Source organism: Cavia porcellus, unplaced genomic scaffold, assembly GCF_034190915.1.
Source record: "Cavia porcellus strain 051 isolate PalLab524CR breed Dunkin Hartley unplaced genomic scaffold, mCavPor4.1 scaffold_10, whole genome shotgun sequence".
Lineage (NCBI taxonomy): Eukaryota > Metazoa > Chordata > Mammalia > Rodentia > Caviidae > Cavia > Cavia porcellus.
The window spans coordinates 74,502,189-74,513,909 of NW_026947493.1; the positions used below are offsets into that span (position 1 = coordinate 74,502,189).

Genomic DNA, 11,721 nt, shown 5'->3' on the forward strand with positions numbered 1-11,721 from the left:
CTCACACTTATTAAGATAAACATGTTTAGGCCATATAAGCTTTTGTTTGTTTTTTCTTGTTTTCTCTCCTCTCTCTCTTTGATAATGTCTACTCCTAATCATTCCAAATACTTAGTGGTTTCTTTCCTCACTTTATCCGTATTTTTGAAATAAGGTTTCTGGAGCAGAACACAACAGCTTGCAGACGTGGGGAAACCTATGCATACTCCAGTGCATGATCTGAACTTGAGACACCTGGCTTCCAGATGTCCTAGAGCTCTTCAAGGTGCGCCACCAGGCAGCAGTTCTCAGCCATACACCTGGAGGTACCTTTTACTTCCGTCTGATCCTACCTAGATCGTAGCTGCTGAAAGATGACATCTTAATGCGTTAACTTTATGTTGTTCATTTTATGAAAGGTTTGTAAAAAAAAACTGTAGGATTTCGATAGGCATATAGTTTGTAATGATTGATAAAAAGACTATTATTTATATCAGAGAGTTAATCTTCAGTTGTAGCTTGACTTGCATGGCTGAAAATGGGAGAAAAGCAAAGTAGAAAAAAAAGTTCAATATCAGTCTTAAACTGAAAGAAAAGCCTCATGTATCATTGCTGCTTAAGTACACAGGTGACTGAGCACTCCTAATTCATGCCACGTATCTGGGAGTCATTTTAGTTTGAGTAATTATTTGAGAGGTGATTCTACTTCACATAACCTTGCATTTTGTTTCTTTCCCTTTTCTAGTTCTTACTCTATGAAGATAATTGTTTTAAAATTTTTAAACTTTTTTTTTTTTCAGTGCAAGGGATCGAATCCAAGATCTCGTGCATGCCAAGCACACATTCTCCACTGAGCGACACCCCAGCCACTTTTGAACTTTTGGGTTAGTATTAGTGAATTTCTCCACTTAATATAAAACAAACTCCATTAAAATGTACTGTCATTTTAAACTCAGGTATGCCACAAGGGTTAGTGTACCAATTCCCAAGTATGTAAGAATAAAAATCTGTAATGTACTTTTTTTTTTTTTTTTTTGTGTGTGTGTCTTTTTCCTTTTTATCGGTACCAGGGATCAAACTCATGACTGCCTGCTTGCAAGGCAGGCGCTTATGCCGCTGAGCTAAATCCCCAGCCCCCCGTAATGTACTTTTGTAGTTAGTATTTTTATCTGAATAATTATATTTTTAGATTTTAAGTAGTTAAATTGACATACGAAATATAGAAGACATCTCTTCTCAGAGGAAAATACAGTCCTAGCTTTTGTGATAATTTCTTCTATATGTGTTTTCCTGGTTTTGCTTTGTGTATACCCATAAACAAAACATTGCTTACTTTATTTTGGGCCTCAGAACAAATACCATCAAAGTTGGTATTTCCTATGGCTTGCTAGTTTTGCCCAACATTAGGTTTGTAGAATACATCCACATGGATGGGTACGGTGTGGTTCATTTATTTTTAATGCTATATAGTTATAATTTATTTATTCAGCTTATCATTGATAAACAAGTAGGTTAGTTCCAGTTTTTGGATTTTTTTGTTTGTTTCTATTATGGACAGTGCTGCTAGGAACATTTTTATATGTCAAATGATACGCAGAAGCAAAAGATTTCTGCTGTGTAAGTCCAGAATTTGAGGTGCCGCTCTGTAACGTAAGCGTTCAATACTAGTAGGTTATGTCAGCAAAATGCAAAAGGTTTTCCCACTCTGTATCATAGCAAATACTTGATTTTGTCAGTCTTTAAACATTTTTTGCCAGCTGGAGGTTATGTACTGTGCACCATTGTGATTTTTTAACGTGCAAGTCTCTGATTACCAAGACTGAACTCTTTTGAATGTTATTGGTCATTTGATATTCTTTTTTTGATGTGCCTGACTAGATTATCTTTTTCATTTATGATTAATAAACTTAAAAATGATATACTTATTAAGATTATTGAAATGATCCTGTACTAATAGATTTTTTATTACATTCAGTATTTTAAAACTTTAAATTACTGATTTTAATACAATTGAAAGTATCAGTCTTTTTTAAAATTTTGGTCAGCACATTTTGAATATTGAGCCCTATTTAAAAGTTGATTCTGTACTCTGAAGACATAAATATGTTCTTTTTATTATGTCCTAAAATGTTTATTACTTTTACTTCAATTACTGTAAGTTTGAATGCCAGGAAAGGTATCTATTTTATATATGGACAAAATAAAACAAAAATATTCCAATTTCTTTGTCTTTAGGATTGCACATTTGGCATTTTTTGAAGAGACTGTTCTTTTTAGTGTTTGAAAATCAATTTTATAATTATAACTTATTTCTGAAGTTTAAAACTTTTCTCTGTGTTATTTGTTTAGCCTGTACTTAGAAACAGGCTAAACAAATATTTGATTCCCTTACCTGTTGTTACATTTCACAGCCCAAAATAATTGCTGGAGCTGCCCCAAGATGGTATTTCCACACTGTATAGAATAACTTTCCTGAAGACTCCAGGAAGGCAAGACCTTGCTCTGTCAGGTAATACAGATACTCACTCTCCCATGTCACACTGACAGCTAGAACACCTGAAAACTGGCTATCGCTATATCAAGAGAACTTATAGTTTGAATTGTTCTATGAAGATTATGACAGATTTCCTTAATATAAAAAGTAGAACTACCATTTAAATTCATGTAAAGTTTCCTTGCAAGATTGTGGCACAGTGTTTTAAGTTTTAAGTGTTACAGCTAAGAAATTTTGTCTTATCTAACGTTGCAAATATTTTCTTCTAGGCTTCCTAACAGGTTTTTATAGTTTCACCACTTATATTTGTTCTCTGATCCATTTCAAGTTCATCATAATAAATCCCTGAATTCTCCCATCTATTTAAGTTGCAAGGAAATAGCTGGCCCTAATTTTCAAGTAAATGAAACATTTATATATTATAAATGGTTTTAATTTTTTTCTGTGACACTTTTATAACTCACCTCTGCCCATTGCCCGTCCTCCTCTCTCTTGTTGAGTCATAAGTGGTCCCATGCCACATGCCCAAAGAAGACACAGAGTCAGCCTTCCCAGCCACAGCATATCCAAGTAATACCAATTATGCAGAGTCAATTTAGCAATAGATTCTAGAAGTTTTGAGGGCCTTGCATGTGTGATTCAGGCTTGGGGAGCCAGAAAACTGAGAAGCAGTAAACTTCAGGGGCCCCAGCTTACTGGTAAGCTCAAAGATGGGGGAGAAAGTCTCTTCTGGATTCATCATAAGGACAGGATTTAATTTTATTTCTTGGGCTTTCAGGAGCTTGAATTCAGGGAAGACAAGCCTCAGAGAATTGTGTGTGATTGGTCCATGGCTTCATTAGGGACAGCTTAGTTGAGCTGTTTTGCATCAGTAAGCCTGCTGGGAAATGTATCCTAATGTCTGCAAAGAAGGAAAGAGGTCCTGAAGTTGATAATAAGTGGACCTAATCATTAGTATTAGAGTGCAGTGGCAGGCAGCCAGGGCATTTCATGTCCTTTCTTAGGAATTGTTCAGTTTAATAATGTCATGAAATTGTATTTTAATTTTATAAATTTATGCCTAGACATGTAGAGCACTAGCGTTTTGTTTGCTATGTAGATTAGAAGATCTTTGAGTGCAATGACTCAAATTCTTGGCTTTTTTGTTTTGTTTGCGGAACTGATTAGAATAATATTAAATATTTATACATATCCTTTTGATCTTTTTAAACTGAGGAATTAAATTCAAGCTAATCAGTTTTCTACTTGTCTGGACATACTGAATGGAGGATAATTTCACAAATTGAATGATCTCTAAGCGGTAAGGTTATATTTAGAACAGTTGTATTCATTTTACCACCTTTATGAGTGAATTATTTTATCTAAGCCTGCTTATGATTCTTCTGGAAAGAATTTAGGAACATTTTGACAACATCTTGGAAGTGCTTTTCTCTCTAGTGTACTCAGATTCCATAATATTTGGTGTAGCTCTAAGTGTATTTATTTCTACATTTTATCCCAGCTCAGGGATATGAAGATTATAAAACTGTGCTAACATCTCATACTTGTATCAGATGGGACAGCAGAGACGATCTCCAAGTTTTTTGTGATCCCAATTCAAACCTGGGTGACTCGTAAGTCTGTAACATTGCAGACAGGCTTTCCCCACCTGCCTAGGTGGTGTTTTGGAGGAACATGGTCGCCCGAATTCAATAGTTATCATTAAAGGACAGGGGAAAGGAAAAGAGGCTAGTATCAATGTCGGTTCTTTTTCCTCTCTGACTTTCAAGTGAAATCCATGTTTTATTCTGATAGGTTTGGGATTTTAAAACTTTTTCCTTTCTCTGTCTTTTAGTTTTTAGCTTCTGACTTTAAGGCTTGACGAAGAAACTCATTTCCTTTTAGAAAAGCTTGCACGCGTGTGTGCGTGTGCATGTGTGCTGCGTGTGCTCCGTGCTTTTAATCTCGCCTGAGTCTGTCTTCTCCAGGTGTTTGGTAGTTTCCACCCCTCCCTCAGCTTTTCCAGCGCTGAGAAAGGCCTGGTTAGCTGCTCCTTTATGGATCCATGGAGATCTTCTTCTTGCTTTGGCCGTTCTGCAGGCTCTGCAGGGCCGGCTCAGCTTCTGTTTCCCTTGGTCTCCTGCCCAAATGCGTTCATCTTTCTTTGCCTCCACCCTTGTTTCTTCCCAGTCACATCTCAGTCATAGGCTACAGGTAACTCTGTGCGGGTCTCTCTATTGACACTGTATGGATTCTGCATATATTAGCATTTATTTTTTGGCTTATGTTTTATTTACTGAATCAAAAATTTATAATATGTACTTAATAATTACTATTTCTGTCTAGTGCCTGTCATTGAAAGATGCAGATTCGTAAGTTATAGTACCGAAGAAGTCACGTTAGAATGATTGATCATAACAGCAGGATCCCAGAGTCTATAAATGAAACAAAAGTTATTTTAAACTTCTAGCTGTGTAAATTTATAAAAGTTTCACCAGGGTCTTTTGTATGAGATATTATTACATATTTTACTATTTTTTTGTTGTTTCTTTTTGAAACAGGGTCTTGCTATGTAGTTCAGGCTGACTCACTATGAACTCACTATGAGTTCGGGCTGGCCTTGAACTCATGGTGATCCTCTTGCCTCAGTGTCCTGTGTGCTGAGGTTATAGACATGTGCCACCATGCCCAATACCATATTTTACTATTTTGTTATGATAAAGTGTTACTTTGTTTATTTTAATTTTCTTCTTCTCCCTTCCCTACCCTTCCTGTCCTTTCCCCTTGCTGGGGACTGAACCCAGGGTTTCATGTGTACTAAGTATGTTATGTGCTCTACCATGGACTGGCATCCCCAACCTAATTAGATTTACTTTTTTAGATGAAGAAAAATAGGATACTTTCTATTTGGTGTTTCTTCTTTGTATGTTTTGTGTAATAAAGTGTGTATTTCTCTTTTCCCTCTATCCTGAAAGTTTATAAAGCAAATTCTAATCAGAGTAAGGAATCTTATTTTTATGTTAAAGTTCAGTTTTAATATATTTGCATTATTCCAGATTGAATTCTCTAAAGAATCCACATACTCCTGATTAAATTTAAATCTTGGTATGGGAGATTTGTTTTTGTATTGCAATTAGTGGAAATTGCATAAAATTTCATTTCACTTTTATAATTCATTTTAAATAGCAAAATAGGCTGCATATATGCATTGTAAGCATGGAATTAAAAAGCTATCCCCAAGAAATTGATATGCAGAGTAAACTTCATCTGTTTCCTATTATATACGGGGCATCCACTTGAAGCACACATTGTTCAGTATTGGGGATATGGGAGAGAATTGGCTCTGGTCATTTCCTTCAGGACTTTATGGCCTAGTTAGGTAGGAAAAAGCATAGTTCATTATAATGAATGTCCCATGGCAAAAGAAACAGGATCAAGAACAGTTCACATCTGACTGAGTTCCTGAGTCCCAAAGGATGCTAATGCAGGGTTCGTTTAATCTAATTTAGGAGTTAGAATTGGTCTCCTAGAAGAAGTTATGTTTACACTGAGATTGGAAGGACCAGCAGGATTTACCTCTTTATCCCACAGAGCTAACTCATCTGAACTTTGTCACTATTAGTTTTTAGTTTTTGAGAGTGAATCCTAACCGGTTTTGTCTTTTCTGTGTAGGCACACGTAGGCGGCACTGGACAAGAGTGCAGCCCCATGAAAAGAAGCCCAGCAGAATTCCAGAAGGCCGAACTCCTCTGTGCGGAAGTCTGCTTGGCAGCTCAACGTCTTGATCCATTTCTGCATACAGGAAATGCTCGTAAGGAGGTGTTCGAGCCACATGTCCTGGCCCTCAGGGATGTGGTTCCACAAGTCTGTGTTAGAGTCAGGTTCCCGTACCCAGTGTCTTATGGGAGAAAGGCAGAAGATTTGTACTCTGACGTTGTCGTGTTGCTGATGAAGACGAACAGAAGACACAAGGACACTGTCATTCTCTGGGAAGGCACCTTGTGGGTGCATCTGAAGGGCAGCCTCAGGTTCTATGAGTATCTCTTTCTGTTCCTTTGGGGGCACTATGAGCTGGGGTTACAGAGCTATGCAGACTGGCCACGTGGAGAGATTCACCTGATTAGCTGTGAAAAAGGGGACCCACATCAGAGCAAGAGGCTGCCAGGCCATCGCTGCCTGCTCTACCTGGGGGACTTGTCTCACTGTCAGAGTGACTTCCTAGACCTGGCCACCATGGACTTGGCTGAGAGATGCTGTGGCCCAAAACATGGGGGTGCCCTTCAGCCAGCTGGGGGCGCTGGTAAGTACTATGTTGCCTCTACTGGAAAGTGCTTTTTTGGGAGGCAGCTTGGAACCTCAAACTGGCCTATGATCCTGTGGGGAAGCCTTACTGCTATCCAAAAAGGTACCAGGGAAAGAAACTGTCTGGCATCCAGAGGCACCCTTAGGACGGCCAACGACTTCTGGTTAGTGCTCTCTACCTTCAGAGTCTCCTGCAGCCTCAGAGGAGATTCAGGGCGGCCCAGCTGGTAGCCTGTGCCAGTTGGTTTTGGAAGACTTTTGCCTCTGTCTTTCCCATGGGCTGTGTCCACGTGATCCGTGCCAGGCTTTCACAGAGGGAAAGTCCTCGAGGCTCCTCATCCTCCACGTGGTGGACCTCTGCCTGGGGCATGTGCACCACCTGTGGAAAACAGGCTCAAAGCAGCACAAACCAGTGGGCTTCTTTACCTTGACCCTTTTCTCTCACCTAATTCAGCCTGTGAATACGAGGATCCAGGGCGAGCTCCAGTGAGGGAAATCAAGTCCGGAAATGGCTGTCTGCAATGATAGGAGGCCAGCAGAAAGCAACTGAAGAGAGGCACCCAGACTTTCCAGCCCTCAGTGCCTGGCACAGGTGGCCTGTGTTTCAAGTGAGGGCTACCCTCCTTGGGGCCACTTTCCACTTCTGCTGTGACTCCCATGAGATGGAGGAGGAGGAGGAAGACAAATCCTTAAAGTCCCAGATCTGCTCAGAAGTGAATAGGGCCACTTCCTGTTCAGATGTAAGTGATAAAGGAGAAGGTGGCTTCCTGAATCCAGACACAATCCCAGAGAGGGGAGCCACACCCAAGTATGAAGCTGACCGTGCCGAGGAGAAAACGAAGGCACACAAACCTTCCAACAGCTTGCAGGATCTCTTAAGAACAGCTCTTTCTGCCAGCCTGTCTATGCCAGTGAAATAAAAGTGTCAAGGGACACAGGGCTCGCATTTGGCTCCTGTCTTCAGTCGCTTCGTCCTTCTGAACTGACTCCAATGGTCCCTCCCCAGCACTGAGGATGACATGAGCAGCTTTCTAGACATCAAGTTCCACACCAGTTCCTGTATGAGGCAGGGCACCTCCATCAGCCAGTTACCCAACCATCCCCAGATCATTCAGGAGAAGCTGAAGGTCCTGTCCACAGAGGGGCTGCTGCCCGTCCTCAAGGTCATTCCAGGCTGGCTCCACACCAACCACTGCCTCCTCACCTCATGGTAGCAGAGTCCACTGAGTCTGGACCACCTGTGTGCACTGCTGAACCTGCTGCCCTTGGTGGGAGGGCTCCAGCAGCTGGACCTGGGCCTGTCCCCCCATATCCATCACCTGCTGCTGAGTTGTTGAGGCCCACAGAGCCCCACATTCCCATAGCTGCCTGAGATCATTGCCCTGTTCCAGTGTTCTCCATCTTGGGCTTCCTGGGTCAGGGTGGGCTCGCAGCAGGTCCACCTGCACTCAGCATCCAAGATGAGGCTGCTGTGCGCATCTGTTTCCTCCACAGCTTTGGCCACTTGGCTGCTAGACTCCCTGGACAGTTCCTGAGGTTCTACTCTAATGTGGGTGTCTTTGTGAACAGTATTGTTGAAAGACTAGAAGTCCCATTGTGGCAGCTTCTAGAGAGAACTTCAAGGATCTGGCTTTCCAAAGATGTCATCCAGCTCTGGCTTCAACATGAAGTGTCACTGCTAGAGAAGATCCTTCATGGCTCCCAGACTCAGTCAGCTTTGACATCTTACCTGTTCGCTGACCCCAGGGCCTTCTGTGAGCATCTTCCAGTCCTCCAGCAGCTCACCTCCAGTGAGAAATTCTTATTATACCTAGGATTGTGGTGGACACATCACCTAAGGAGAGAGGACCGCAGGGCCTTGGCAGCCATCACTTCCCTGAAATGAGATGAGAGGGAACCAGTACATTCTCTGCCAGTCCTTTGTGTCCAAGAGGTTGATGAGGCCCAGGATGACCAGGCCATTCCCCAATGCCTGAGACCTCTATAATATTCTTGACTTCTGCAAAGGTCTGCTGGACTCAACCAGGCCAGCAACACCTGATCCCAGCAGCATGGTAGCTGTCATCACTGGTCTCTGATTGGACAACCCTAAACATTTCTCATAGCCTCTGAGGTTGGTGTTGGGGAGAGCTGGTATGGAAATCAAGAATATTCTGTGCTTCACAGAGACCAGAAGGGATCTGCTAACAGCTTCACATCTCCGTGGCCACATCTCTCTTCTTTCTCTACCTTATGCATTTATGGGTCTAACTCAGTATGTTCCTCTGTCCTGTAAGCCCCTAATGTTAAGGTGCCATTGTGTGAGTGTCTGTGCCTACACACAAGGAGAGCTTCGGTGTTGCAACTGGAGGCCTTCTGGTTGCCTTCATTGTCATCTTGGCTGGTATCAACCAGGTTCTCTCTGGAAAATCCTCAAGTTACTGATTCATGTTCAGTGTTTTATGGCAAGGCAGGGAAGCCAGAAAGTGCTCCCCAGGGCAGTGCTAACTCCTGAATGCTCTGCAATTTGCTTAGCTTTGTTTTGTGATGTGAAAACTTTACATTTAATGTTGTTTTATTATGATGGGACCATACCTACCACCAACGGCAGGTGTCTGCTACCTGAGAAAGTCAATTAACATAGAGCTAAAATTTCTGACTGTGGTGATGGGTTCTTATTGTGAGTCCTCGTCATGACTTCCTGCTCTATTTTATTGCAGATTTTCACTTTTGAGTGGAACTGAGTTACTAGTCTATACTACCAAAGAATGATTTTTAGTTTTTATCTTTTTGTTGCTTCTAAGCATGATAACAGGAGCTCCAAGGATTCCCTGGGAATGTGCATTTCATGGTACAATGTTAGCATTTTTTCCTATAAAAATTTCCGTTTTTAAATTCTCACCGCTCCCCTCCACTGCCCTGTCCTTCCCTCTCTTGTCCTGCCCCTGCCCCTTTCCTTTCCCTGTTGCTCCTCATCACTCCTCGCCCCTCTCATTCCCAGATATCTCTGGAGACTTCTTCCTAACCTACTTTATGCATTCCCCAGGGAATAGCAGTTCTCCTACAATGAGTGGAAACTGGGGGCGCCTCCAGTCAGTGTTGGGTGAATGTTAAAATCATGGTCACTCTGACAGAAAGACATTAAACACATTGCCATCCTTGTCCTCCTCCCGGCCGGCCGGCCCTCAGTGCAGTCCCCTGATAAACCAGCACCTCCCAAGGTCAAACTTTATACACGTTCAGAACTCCCAGCTGATGATGAGGTGCTGGAGTCCTCTGGGTGTCGCAGTGTGCCTCACCAAGCCTCAGTCTAGCTGTGCTCCATGTAAGCAGAGAAACCCTGTGCTTGGCTTTTGCTCCTGGATTTCGTCATAGTTCTCATTGTCCTGAGCTGAGCCTTTGTGTTTCCATTAATCTGTCACTTCCCTGTCTAGGTATTTTCAAATTTTTGGAAAATTTCAAAAAACTAAAGAAAAAAGTAAAAGTACAAATGTCCTTTCACCCCAATATTAACACTTTTGTTTTTAGTTATGTCTTATCGTGTTTATTTGGCATATATATTTTTTCTCTAGCTGCAGATATATTGGGTAAGAATCCTTTTAGCCTACTTTTATTTAAGCTATATTATTGCGTTATCTTCATTGTTAGCTGTTTCCTACTATGGTTTGCTGAAATATTCATTTCTTTTTCAGTATTTTAGTTCTAAATTAATAATTATTTGATAATTATTTTTGTATTTGTTATATTCTTCAAATAAAAAACTGATTATTGAATTAAAAAAATATATTCTTCATATTGTTTTATATGTGCATATATATGTAACTTTTTAAGAGTTATCACCAATGAAACAATTTACTTCCTAAAGAGGCATGTTCTTTTAAATTTTTATGACCTATAGTTTTCGCCGTTATTATAATCATTTTCTAAATTATTCTTTCAAAGTTGATTTTTATGAATGACCATCCTGCGTCATAATTTGCTTCATAATCTCTTAGTTTTGAACATTTTTTATTACAAATAAAAGTTTTCTTGTGTAGTTGAGTATTAGGATAAATCCATGGAGATAGAATTACTGAGACAAATGGAAAAAATACATTAAAAATACAATAAAAAATTAAGGTCTTTACTGATATTAATTAATACTGATAATGATACTAAATTGACTTCCAGATATGTTTTAGAAATTTTTACTTCCAAGACTGAGTGTGCATATTTCAGTGTATTCTTTTTTTCCCTTTGCCAGTTTGATAAGTGAAATTATCACTGTATGCTTAACTGTGAGGGAATGAATTTGCCAGTTTAGTGAACACATTATTTAAAAATTTTGCCCATGTCTTTTTCATTTCAGCATTGGATTTTTCTTGTTGGTGTCATGCACAACCACACAGATGAATTTAATTAGGTCCCAACTGCAGTTGTCTCTACCACAGGCTCCCGTGTTTTGGTCTTGTTTGCTGCAGCCTCTGTACAGGGCTTCTCACTCATGAGAAAAGTGGGAAAACATGGCTTGAGACAGAAAGAGAGCTCACAGTGTGCAGTGAGATAAAGAGAATAAGGGGAGAAGAAAAGTCAATTATATTTTTAAAAATGCAACCAGAGCTGTCCTCTGACCTAGGAAGAGGCTCCACGATGGAAGAGGTCTTTTCAGCAAGCATGGTTGTGGGGTCCTGAATTGCATTTGGGAAACTTTAGGTAATAGGAACGGGGTGAAGCCCGTGACCAGTGACCGTAGAGCTTCGTGTCAGCACAATTGTACCGTACAGCTGTGTCTCGTAGTCGGCTTGTTTCCTTAGTGTTGAAAAAGGATCATTGGATCGTTTAGAAATACCTGGGCAGCCACACTGCTGCTGCAGACCACGAGCCAACCAATCAGCAATGGTCGCAGCAGCTACTGCGGGCCACCTTAGCATAATTTTGCTAGTTTTTAAAATTCTACGTTTTTATGTTTTACATGCAGGAATCATGCGCCCTGAGAAAGCTCCTGTGTG

At 40.8% G+C, this 11,721-nt stretch overlaps 1 long non-coding RNA gene across 1 annotated transcript; it reads left to right on the forward strand.

Annotated features, from left to right (window-relative positions):
- Nucleotides 1-42: 42 nt before the first annotated feature.
- Nucleotides 43-10,379, forward strand: LOC111754608 (uncharacterized). The gene is made up of 4 exons (XR_002789299.2): nt 43-305; nt 780-863; nt 2,391-2,488; nt 6,125-10,379. It is a non-coding gene; the product is annotated as an uncharacterized LOC111754608 (long non-coding RNA).
- The last annotated feature ends 1,342 nt before the right edge of the window (nt 10,380-11,721 follow it).